The sequence below is a fragment of the Somniosus microcephalus genome, chromosome 6 (assembly GCF_052327205.1).
Source record: "Somniosus microcephalus isolate GS21.2 chromosome 6, FLI_Smic_1.0, whole genome shotgun sequence".
NCBI classification, from domain to species: Eukaryota; Metazoa; Chordata; class Chondrichthyes; order Squaliformes; family Somniosidae; genus Somniosus; species Somniosus microcephalus.
The window spans coordinates 196,736,917-196,749,735 of NC_140992.1; the positions used below are offsets into that span (position 1 = coordinate 196,736,917).

The 12,819-nt window shown below is 46.6% G+C and overlaps 1 protein-coding gene across 2 annotated transcripts in view; it reads left to right on the forward strand.

Annotated features, from left to right (window-relative positions):
* Positions 1–327: 327 nt before the first annotated feature.
* Positions 328–12,819, forward strand: part of mbtps1 (membrane-bound transcription factor peptidase, site 1) — a 188,768-nt gene continuing 176,276 nt past the window's right edge. Inside the window, exon 1 of one of the 2 annotated variants that reach the window (XM_085991177.1) lies at positions 328–406. The gene's annotated coding sequence lies outside the window, so the exon portion shown is untranslated. Of the gene's footprint in view, positions 411–12,819 lie in introns of both variants that reach the window. The other variant, XM_085991178.1, reaches the window with a different exon arrangement.

Here is a 12,819-nt window from a genome sequence, read left to right on the forward strand (position 1 = left end):
TGCGCGATCTGAGCTGACATCTGTGCAGTTCCCTCTGCATTGCCTGCAATAAACTACTAATGACAACCACTGTTGTCACTAAATGCGCCCATGTTTTATCTGCGAGCAACGCTGAGGGAGATCAGCTAGTGGTGGTCTCTCAATGCAGCCCGCGTTTTTGCAGCGCCCCGTGCGGCAGGATGGGGAACTGCTTCCTCCCTCTGTGTCCCGCCCACACCCTCTCGTGATCTGTCGCTCGCACCGTCCGACGGTGCCGATTGGTTCCTCGGCATGTCAGTCGAAGCTACCCGTGGCTGTGATTAGCTAGAGCGGCGTCAGTCAGGTTGGAGGCCTGGCCTATTCCGGGGGTTGTGGGCGGTTTAAAGCGAGCGATTGTCAGTGCTGAGAGAGGGACGTTGGAGCGGCGGTAGGTGAGGAGGTTCGGAAGCGGCCGGGTAGTGCCAGTTAATGCCCGCTCGATGACCCCTCCCCGCTTTCCGCCCGGCGGTTGGGGAAAGTGGTGGGCCCGGGACCAGGCCTTATTCGTGGCTTCGAGTTAAGGGGCTGCTCGGGGATCAGGGGACTGCAGGCCCTCGGAGGGAGGATGCGGGAGCCAGGGGTTTGCGCCTGAAAGCTCCCTGCACTGTGACTGTCTCCCTGCACAGTGACTGAGCGAGGCCTCGCTGCGAGGTGAGCTCTGTGCTCCCGGCAGCTGCTGCAAGAAGCCTCTTGGCCCCAAAATGCGCCTCCTTTATCCCTGATAGTTGCTTCAAGGGGACAGTTGCTTTCATAAGAAAGTCTGGCGAACTTTTTGTTTGCGGGGAGGGTAGAACTGATTCTATTAATGGTAATTCTGACGTGCTTTTGTGCTGTGCTGCTGTACTTTGTGTTGTTGCCTCGTGTGTTTTATAAACAAATGAATTTGTTGCCCAAACACTGCAGGAAGTGTTTTTTTTTTAAAGGGGCAATAATTTGTGATGTCTCGCAAGGTGCTGTAGGGTGGTGGTAATAGAGTTTTAATAGTTTATTTTTTTTCTTTTGTTGTTGTGGGTGGTTTTACTTCATGCTGCAGCAGATAATGCACGCTTGGGATGGTTTGTCTGGCCATAAAGTTTGAAGAGTCGGTTCCTGGCTGTACCTGGAATTGCGATGGAGACATCTCCCTGATGTCACGAGAATGCTTATTACTTTAGCAGGGACGAAAATGTCTAATGTTAATGCTTCAATTGAAATTTAATATAATCGTTTTTGAATTGACTTTTTAGTTTGATAAATTGCATGGAATGGTTACAGCTGTGGAATATGGAGAAATAATTGTGATTTCAGAAAGCTGTAACTCAATTTGAAATGTGTGATATTGTGGGTTCAGTGTACTGTCAGGAGGGTGTGTAATTCTGTTGTCATGAGAATGGTAGAATCTGATCATGTATGTCAAGTACTGTTTTCTTGGGGGCAATTGAACTTGCATGGCTGAAGTGCACTGAATCTCCCTGGGCCCCCTTCATTGTTTTTATCCATGTTTATCTGCTATTTGTGTACTAATGCTGATTATCTGTTGTTTCCTTATTGAATGTCTCTTACTAAATGTGTCAATCCCCATTTGGAAAGTTTGGATTTATTTTAAATATTGCTGCTTGATTGCAACAAGAAATGGAGAATGCTACTGGAAAACAACTATTTTAGCTTCCCCAGTGATACTGAAATTTCTTGAGAGTTTGGCTTGAAACGTTGACTATTTCTCTCTCCACAGATGTTGCCTGGCCTGCTGAGTTTTACCAGCATTTTCTGTTGATACTGAAATGCACCAATTTTATATAATAGCAAAATACTGCAGATACTGGAAATCTGAAATAACAACAGAAGATGCTGGAAATACTCAGCAGGCCAGGCAGCATCTGTGGAGAGAGAAACAGAGTTAATGTTTCAGGTCTGGGACCCTTCAGAACTGGAAAAAGCTGGAAATGTAACATATTAAGCAGGGTGGGGTTTAGGAGGGGAGGAAGGAATTGAAAGAACCTGCTGTGAAAATGTTGCAAATGGGAATGGCAAAATCATACAGCATGAAAAATGGCAGGGATTATTATCTGAAATTGTTGAACTGAGTCTGGCAGGCTGTAAAGTGCCTAATCGAAAGATGAGGTGCTGTTCCTCGAGCTTGTGTTGAGCTTCATTGGAACAGTGTAATAGGCCAAGGACAGAGAGATCAGAGTGGGAGTGAAGGAGAATTAAAGTGACAGGCGACCGGAAGCTCAGGGTCACCCTTACGGACTGAACAGAGGTGTTCTGCAAAGCGGTCACCCAATCTGCGTTTGGTCTCCCCAATGTAGAGGAGACCGTATCGTGAGCAGCGAATACAGTATATTAAATTGCAAGAAGTACAAGTAAATTGCTGTTTCACCTGGAAGGGGTGTTTGGGGCCCTGGACAGTGGGAAGGGAGGAGGTAAAAGGGCATGTGTTGCATCTCCTGCGCTTGCACGGGAAGGCGCCAGGTGAAGGAGAAGGGCTGTTGGGGGTGATTGAAGAGTGGACCAGGGTGTCGCGGAGGGAGCGGTCCTTTTCGGAATGCTGAAAGGGGAGGTGAAGGGAAGATGTGTTTGGAGGTGGCGGAAATGGCTGAGGATGACCTGTTGAATGTGGAGGCTGGTGGGGTGAAAGGTGAGGACAAGGGGAACCCTATTGTGGTTCAGGGAGGGAGGGGAAGGGGTGAGAGCAGAAGCCATTCCCATTTGCAACATTTTCACAGCATGTTCTTTCAATTCCTCCTTTTCTTCCCCCCCCCCCCTTGTCTCTGCACCTGCTTAATATCTGTTACATATCCAGCTTTTTCCAGTTCTGATGAAGGGTCCCAGACCTGAAACGTTAACTCTGTTTCTCTCTCCACGGATGCTGCCTGGCCTGCTGAGTATGTCCAGCATTTTCTGTTGTTGCACCAATTTATAAATGGTTCACCTTTAGTGGCTGCAGACGTGTGCTTTCTCATAAAATTATGGCACTGAATGTGTCCATTTGGTCCATTGTGTTGCTGCTAGCTTTTCAACTGGTGCTATCTACTCTAATTCAATTTCTCTTTTTCCTCTGCAATGATTTATTCTCTACCTCAGTAGCCACTCGTGGCAAATTATGTTCTAATAGTCCTGGGTGTGGGGAAGTTATTTTAACCTACCTTGTTTTTCTTCTAGTGATAGTTTATTATCCCAGTGTTACCAATTTTGGCAACTAGCGGAATCAATCTTTCACTTATTTATTTATCTTTAAAATATTTTAGAATTATCTAGACCTGTAGTGGATTCCCACCTTAACCTCTGTTCCAGATAAAAAGCACCTTTTTTTATTTTTGAGCCTTTCTTCATAGCTAAAACATTCATTTATGGTGTCATTCTAGTTTTATTTTGTGTTGTGCATTATTTGGCTGTAATATTCCTATGGTGGGATCCCTGACCTGCATAAATCCATCTGCTGCCTAACCAGTGTTTCAAACAAAAGCAAGGAAATGATGTTAACAGTTTTAAAGTCTCTATCAAACCCAGAATCCTGTTTTATGGCCTTTTCTACCTGTAGTGTCTCATTTTAATGATTTGTATATTTTTTTCAGTTTCTGAGAACACTGTTTTCTCAGAGAGCTTCAAGTACCGAGGTGCCACTCTTGGTAGGTCGTGTGGATTAGGTAGTGATGGCCAGTGTTTTACACTGTTTTTGACAGTCAGTCTTGATCAACTTGATCTGCTATGTAGAGTAATTTGGACTGTAAACTAGGCAATGGTAATTAAAGCAGTAAATACTTCCTGTTATCTCGTTGATAGCAATCCCCCCCCCGCACGTATAGAATGAGCACATCTGTTGTAAGTTTCTACTTGGAACTGAGAACAAAAATATTTTTTGGAGCTCTTATAAAGAGGATCAGTTTTTAATAAACAAAAATTATTCTCCAAGGTGTGAGCTGTGCTGGCAAGGCCATATCTGGTTTCCCTGAGAAGGTGGCCAGTATTTTCTTTGCAAATGTGTGGCTTGGTAGGCCACTTCAGAGTAATGTTTTAAGCAAAACCAGGTAGGGGTGGGGTGGCATTGGTGAACTAGTTGAGTTTTTTATGACCATCTGGCAATTTCATTTTTTTCCCCCTCTGGTGCTAGTTCACATCTATTTAATTCATTTTCATAACTTGCTAGCATTGGAATGCTCAACCTCTGGATTGCTAGTCCAGTACCAGAACTACTGTACCCAAAAGCCTCTGGAGATTAACAACTTCCATGCAGATATGCCTGAGAATTCTACCAAGTACATCCACTCTTGTGATTTCATTTTTTTATTCTTGTGTTTTAGCACCCCTTGTCCCCTGGTGATGATCTCAGCCTGTCTCTGTCTGCCAGTGTAGTCAGTCAGGCGCTGCTGTGGTAGCATTACCAGTTCTCACTTCCTGGAGCCTGACTTGGGCAACAGTGACAACTTTGTTTCTAGGAGAGCTGCAAGCACACGTTTCCCGAAGCTACAGTTTGAACTCTGGTATCTGTTCAGTGCACGCGGCACTGTAACTCGCTGTTTTGCACTGGAGTTGGTCAGTAACACGATAGCAAAATACTGCAGATGTTGGAAATCCGAAATAACAGAAAATGCTGGAAAAACTCAGCAGGTCAGGCAACATCCGTGGAGAGAAATTTGAGTCGTCAACTCAAATTTCTCTCCACGGATGTTGCCTGACCTGAGTTTTTCCAGCATTTTCTGTTGTTATTTTGGTTAGTAACATACTGAAGACACACTGCTCATGTTAGTCAACCTTTCACAAGGGTTGGGTAACTAGAACAAATCTGTTGGATTTTTGGACAATGGGTTGAGTTATTTTGCCTTTTGGGAAGGGTAGAATGAAGGTGTACTTTTTGAACACCTTAAAAGATTTCCTATCTGACTTTCAGCATTTCCTTTTTTTTGACATGAGTACAGCGGGGATGAAAGAGTCCTTGGCAAAATGATTGAGATATGCTTTGAATGGTAACAATTCAATAAGTATCCCTGTTAACCTTTTTTACTTTGCTGCTGATTATCACCTTTGACAGGTGGGTGAGGCAGGCCTGTCCTGTTCAACAGGATTTGGAGTTTTGAGCCATTCTGTCACCAGTGGGTGTTTAAAGTAATGGCAATTTTCAGGGGCCTCTAATTACTTTTATTTGACTTTAGTCCATCCACCCCAAAGTGGAGATGGCTTTTGCTGTCCTTGGAGCAAGCCAAAAGAAAGACTTGTGTTTATATAGCACCGTTCATTACCTCCGGATGTCCCAAAATGCTTTACAGACAATGAAGTCCTTTTGAAGTGTAGTCACTGTTGTAAATGTAGGAAACCAAAAGACCTTGGTTTGTATTTTGACTTTATTGAGGTGAGCGATGTATCTGTATTTTCTGCTTTTGGCACTCTGCCTCAAGTAATCCCAGGCCAAGTAAAAGTCTTGGCTTTCCATCAGTGTCATGTTTATTAGGTTATTTGCTAGTTATTGTCTAGAGTTCAGCATAAGTGGATCTTGCATTCCCTATGATGAGTGCACCTTTCCCTGCCTGATATCTAGGTAAACAATAGCATGACCTGGGATTGTAACAGTCTTTGGGCTGGATTTATATAGGGTGCGGGATGGTGTCGTGTTATCCACCCGACTCTAAATGGATGTGGGAGATTGATGCAATTTTAACTTAATTGTCCAATTGATTTCCAAAGTGTGGGAACCGTTGGCAAATGAGTTTCCTGACTGAAAGTCGCCTCCGATGACGTCCTCATTGCTGCTGCATTTAAGGTCTACAGCAAGCCTTGCTTCTTCTGCAGACTGCCAAGCTTTTTGCCTGTGGAGTGTGAGACCTGCAGGAAAGATGACTAGCGGGAGACCCAGATCAGCTCCTCGTTTGACGAGGTGGCCCTGCAGGCATTAGTGGGTGGGGCTACAGCCAACGGGGAGGTGCTCTTCCCTTCTGACAGGGAGGCAGAGGCCTCCCAAGCAGACCAAGTCCGTGTGGATGCAGGTGGCTGAGGAGGTCAACTCCTTGGGAGTCACCCGCAGAACCTGGATACAATGCCGCAAGCGATTTCATGACCACCTCCGCACTGGAAAAGTGAGTGAATTGCCCATCACCCTCAATCTGATCCCCATTGCCTTTCCTCACCAGCACTCCGCTTTAGCAATCTCTTCCTCCACATCCCACTTGACAGACATCCATGCACCCTTATCCATTCCCTCTCTCTATGGTCACATTCACCTAACTATTCGACTATGCAGCCCTCACACTCCCTATCACTGTGATGCTATGAAAACAACTGAGAACACACGGAGGGCCCTTGGTCTTGCCACCTCACTTCATCTTTGTCGCCTTCTAAGCATCTATGCTATGGATTCTCTACACTCACTCCTTCATTCTCACTCAAACTCCACTTGTCTCCCTCATTGCAGGAAAAGAGAGCTCACAAGAGGGAAAGAGCGAGACAGGAGGAGGGCCACCCTCAGTAGCCCACCTGACCCCCTGGAGGAGGTGGTCCTGGAAATCGTGGTAGTAGAGGAGGATGCGGGACATACAGACGGGTGCAACGCAGCAAGCTGGTGACAGGAAAGTTTCCCATCTCTCATATTGGCATTGCATGAGTTGCTGATCATGATTTTGAAGCTCTAACAGATGGACTTATGAGCATCTGCAATGTGCATGTAACCTTGGCATCACATCTCTGACTCCTTTACTCCCCTACAGGACCATCGCAAGCATCCGTCCCCACTAGCCAGGAAGAACAGGCTGAGCAGCCAGACTCCTCAGGAAGCTGCAACCTCTGAAGGCGCAGCGTCAGCAGAATTCACCGCACCCAGCACCAGCGCAGACACTCGCACCTCGGTGGGACCTTCGGGACATAGAGTAGTGTTGTCACCTGGTGTATCACCGCTCACAAGTGAACATCAGATTGTGGAGAGTCCTAGTCGGAGGGCGCAGGACTCTGCCAGCTCGGCTCAGCTGCATGTCGACCCTCTGCCTCTGGGTCACCCATAAGATCAGCGGTGCTGGAACTCCAGGAACAGATGCAGGAGTCTCTGGCAGGTTTTGCTTCCAGGGTCGCTGTGAGTGTGGAGCAAATGGAGGAGTCCATAGCGACCATGAGCAGAACCTTTGTGGAGCCATTGGCGCATGAACGCATCACAACCAAGGGTGGATACTCCCTCGAACGGATGGCAACAGTAGACGAGAGGATGGCTTCAGCCATGGAGGAGATAAGTCGCCAGAGTGCTGAAAACATGGTGAGTGTTAATAATAGAATAACATCTCTGGAGGAGTGATGCTCATCTATTGAACTGAGAAACCAGACCTTCATGGATGTCCTTCTGAGTAAGACTGCCATTGCAGATACGGGTCCCCATGGCCCCCCTGATGTGCAGCAAGGTGCTCTCAAGCCACTTGCAGGTGCTGAGGGGGACCTGACCCATGAGAGGGAAGTTGGTGGCAGACCTCCAGGCAGTGGGGGCTCCTCTCCAAGTGCTCACACTTCCATACCACTGCAGGAGCCCTCGGTCAGAGCCCCACTGGCACAGCCGCAGGAGCAGCAAACTGTTGACGAGCCCTCACAGACTCGCAACCCCAGAGGATGCCTGCCAAAGGTGTGAGACAGGAGCAGCAGCAAAGTGAGCAAGGGGCCTCCACATTTGCGGAAGCACCACGTAGGAGCACGTGTAAGAGGAAAAATTCTGCACAAATAGTCACAAGGGTAGTCACTTGGGTGAAATGTTTTTATTGTAAAAATGCCATCAGTTGGTTCTTGTACATTAAAAATTCTGATGGCAACTGTTGCAGTTGTGGCATGTGTCATTTCTTGAGTGGGACTTTCACATTGAGGGCTTGGGATTACTTGCAACTGTCAGTATGCTGGTGAAATAACTAGGAATCAGCAGGGTCTTGGCCATTGACGATGCTCAGGCAAGAAGCTGCGAGGCAAACGTGCTTGATAGGCTAGGCAAATCTGGCCACGATGAATGCGTTCCTTGCATCCCGGGTAGCAATGTTCTCGCGTAATGCTGCTGCTGGTTGATGGGCCTCTGCAGGATGTGCGTTTACGCTCTCCTCCTCCTCGGGAGGATATTTGAGGAGCCACTTGGTCCTCAGGAATCTGCAAGCAACGACGCTGTGCCATGTTGTGAAGTGCACAGCAAACCACGACGATTCTGGAGACCCTGGCTGCTGAGTACTGCACGGCTCCACCTGATCTATCCAGGCATCTGAAGCGCATCTTCAGCAAACCGATGGTTTGCTCAATTATGGCTCTGGTGGACATGTGGCTGGAGTTGTAGCTCTCCTCAGCTTTGTTGGATGGGTTCCTCAACTGCGTCATTAGCCACGTCCTCCGGGGATAGCCCTTGTCTCCAAGTAGCCATCTGTTAAGTTGGTCTGGCGGCCTGAATAGCGGAGGCACACTAGACTGATGCAGTATGAAGGAGTCATGGCAACTGCCAGGGTACTTAACACAAACGTAAAATATCCTTGTGGTCACACATCAGCTGAACGTTAAGGAGTGGAAGCCCTTGCGGCTGACAAATACCTGGATTGCGATGGGGTGCCTTAAGGGCCATGTGCTCTGTCAACGACACCCTGCACCCTTGGAAAGCCTGCCAGATTAGCTAATCCAACCGCTCGATCTTTTGTGCACGATGGCAAAGAGGGCATCGGTTACCTGTGATGCAAGTGTGTGCGGCCGCCTGGGAGATGCCGCTGATGTCTGCTGCTGATCCCTGGAATGAGGCTGAGGCAAAAAAGTTGAGTGCGGTGGTGACTTTGAATGCCACTGGTAAGGCTTGTCCACCTGGTCCTCTGGGCTGCAGGTATTGCAGCATTGCGCCGATGTCACTCACGACCCCTCAAAAGTCAAAGCCGCCTTTGGCACTGCTGCTCAGACATGTTGAGGTAGCTGACCCTGTGTAGACCCTGTTTTGGGGGGGGTATCTCCTGTGCCGACGGGCTTCCAAGCACTGGCCCCTTCTGGCCTGTGCAGCTTCAAGTGGGTGAGCAGCAGCCTGACGCTGCTGCTGCTGTTGTTCCTGGTTCTGCAGCTGGTGCTCGAGCTCATCTAATGCCCAGAAGGGAAGAAAATAAATGGCTCCCACGCTTCTGGTATATGCGTCAATTGAGGAAGCACTCGGTGAGGGTGGCAAGAGGGGTTTCCCAGGAGGTCACCCTGGTGATTGATGTCAGGCTCCAAACTTCCACAGCTGCGGTTATGCCTTCTATAAGTTTCCCCCCCAGACCTGAGACAACAAAGTCCTGTCACCTGCAAATGATGGCTGATCAAATCTGCTCTTTTAATGGTCGACCTGCAGCTGATAGTCAGCAATCCAATAGTGCTCCCGCCAGGTTTCACCATCGTGTTTCACGTGGGGAAAAGGGTTAAATTAGCAAGCGCCTTTCAAAATAGGATTATAGAGGCTATTTAGTGCTTGTTAAGGGCCTTAACGACCTATCCTGCCTGTTGGAGGCGGGATGGAGTCGGGACCATCAGACACGACTGAGTTAAAGTTGCTCGGAGTCGGGAACCAGGCCCGGGGGGGGGGGGGGGGGTCCTGCCCGCCCGCCAGTTTTCATGATTTTTAACCCCCCACACGCCTCCAATCACTGCCCATTGAAAATCCAGCCCATTAACTCTACATTGGTTACTGGACTACATCGTGCTCCCATGTGAACTGGATAAACTCACACTCCAAATCAGGACCGAGACTACAAACCAATAAGTGGTTTTACTTTCATAGATAAACGTACAATTAGACTTTCCCTACACACTTCTATATACAGCAACAAAACCACCAGTTGCTTTCTTTCTAAACCTGAAGATTTAAACAGAGGACCACGCATGGTAAACTTCATACTTGGCTGTTTCCCTGGCCAGGTTGGCGCCAACTTTAAAACCAGCTAGTCTCCGCTTTTAACTTTGCGATGCGTGCACACCCGGACTTCCCTCTGCAGGGTGGAGGAAATCTCTTCCCTTAATGCATCATTTACCACGATGCGTGCAAATTGGCACACTTCTGATGAGTGGCGTTTTGTGGAATGATAGACTTGTGTATGGTGGCAGGCTTGGTCTCGCTGCCTCAGACATTACAATCCTTGAGTCTGAAGCATTTACTGGATTATCCAAAGGAGTATCCCTTTTTTAAAAAAAAAGCAGCTTGGTTCTTGAAAGTGGTGCAAATCTTAATGCTGAGATCTGAGCACAAAGGATGCAGCATATCCTGATCAACAGTTTAACTTGTGTTGGTTTTTTTTCCAAAAGAGAACGATCTGCAAATTCTACCCAAGCTGCTCACCCATAGCATCTGGTGTTCATTTCCCATGAGAATAAAACTCCAATTGGCTTATCATTTCATGAGCCCACAGCTTGTGTGACCATCTTTTTTTTAAGTCATCAGTATAGTTCTTCTGAGCTTCCTGTATGGGGATGGTACTTTTCTCTTGCTGCTGCAAAAAGCCATTATCGTCAGAGAACTGAATGAAACACTGCCATGTGGCTGAAAGGAATGGTTTACAATACCATGCCACACTAGGGCTATGCAGTCAGCTGACTGGCATACAAGATTTAGCTGAAGTATAAATACTCTTGTTATCATGTTGAAAGTACAAACACATGGTGTACTGTAAGTTTTTTGTATTTTCTGTAATGCCACTGTATTGCTGTTTTCAAACTTTTCTGTGTGGGGATCTGTGGCAAATAGTGACAGTCCCAGGGGAAACTCTCTCTATCCTAACTTCTGAAGGACATTGTCAGCTACCCAAAGGAAAACTGTATTGTCTTTGCAGAAAACATCCTCCATATACTGCAACAGAAATGGCAAGCCTGTAAACAGGTAACACAAATCTGATGATGATTGGAATCCCTTGTGGATCCCAGTATAGCTGTGGCTCAGTGGGTGGCATTCTCCTTTGAGTCAGAAGGATTCAAGTCTCACTCCAGAGTTGAGCACAAAAATCTAGGTTGACACTCCAGTGCAGTGCTGAGGGAGTGCTGCACTGTCAGACGTGCCGTCTTTCAGATGAGACGTTCAACCGAGGCCCATCTGCGCGCTCTAGTGGACGTAAATGATCCCATAGCACTATTCAAAGAAGAGCAGGGGAGGTCTCCCTGGTGTTCTGGCCAATATTTATCCCTCAAGCAACATAATAAAAACAGATTATCTGGTCATTATCACATTGCTGTTTGTGGGACCTTGCTGTGCACAAATTGGCAGCCACATTTCCTACATTACAACAGTGACTGCACTTCAAAAGTATTTCATTGGCTGTCACTTTGGGACGTCGAGGAGGGCGATATATAAATGAAAGTGTTTCTTATCCGCTCGTTTTATTGTGTAATATGTGAATCAGTAGTGACTTTTTTACGGCGCTGTAACTACTGCAGGATTAATATAATCACTTGGTACTTGAGATGGGGTGAATGATGAGCTGTAATGCAAATTGCTCAAGTGTTGCTTTTTGGTCTTGGTGGAACCTTTCACTTGTGCTGCAGCTTTGCGATTCATACAACGTGACTACATAATTAAGCACTTGATGGTATTTGTTTTATAAAGAGGGGGAAATGCAAATGCTGGCAATCTCCAATATCATTAGGTTTAGAGTAATTATAGAGAAGAACAAATCAAATGTGAAAATGCTTGACTGGAGGAGGCCTAATTTCATTCAGTTGAAAAGGGAATCTGGCCCGGGTGGATTGGAATCCAAGGTTGCCAAGTAAAACAGTAAATGAGCAATGGGAGGCCTTCAACGAGGAGATAGTTCAGGTACAGACTAGACAGTCTTGCCCAGGGGGCGGGGGAAGAGGAGGGGGAAGAGGAAGAGAGAGAGAGATATATATATCTCCCTGGGTGACTAGAGAGCAAAATGAAACAGGAAAAAGGAGGCTTATGATAAATGTCAAGCTCCTAATACAGTACAGAATCAAGCTGAATACAGAAAGTACAGGGGAGAACTGGAAAAGGAAATAAATGGAGCAAGAGTGTGAGACTAGATTAACAGCATCATAAAAGGGACCCCCAAAAGTTTTTAAAATAAACTTATACATGGCAAAAGGAAGGGTGGGGCTGATTTAAGGACCGACAGGAGATCATCTTGTGGCGGCACGGGGCATAACTGAGGTACTAAAATGAGTACTTTGCATCTGCCTTCACTAAAGAAGAGGGCTGCCAATGTCGCAGTAAGTGAAGAGCTAGTAGAGAAATTAGATAGGTTAAAAAGGTTGGCAGCACTCAGTAGACAAGCCACCCAGTCTTGGTTCGGGTTAGATGCATCCTAGGTTGCTGAAGGAAGTAAGAGTGGAAATTGTGGAGGCTCTGGCCACAATCTTCCAATGCTCCTCAGATATAGAAGTGGTGCCAGAGGACTGGAGGATTGCAAATGTTGCACCTCTGTTCAAAAAAGGAGAGTGGTATAAACCTGGCAACTAACTTCAGTGGTGGGGAAACTTTTAAGAGACAATAATCTGAGACAAAAATATGGATTAATAAATGACAACCAGCACAGATTTGTTAAAGGCAAATAGTGTTTGACAACTGGGTTGCTAAGGGTTGATGAGGGCACCTGTCCGACAGGGCATAATGGTGAACAGTGAGGAGGATAGTGATAGACTAGTGAATTGGGCAGACACATGGCAAGATATAATTTAACACCTGAAGTGTGAAGTCATTCATTTTGGTAGGAAGAATGAAGAGAGGCAATATGAACTAAATGGTACAATTTTAAAAGGGTTGCAGGAACAGAGAGACCTAGGGTGTATGTACACACATCTTTGAAGGTGGCAGAACAAGTTGAGAAGGCTGTTCTATAAAACCAAGGATATTGGCCCAGAAATTCGGGTCGG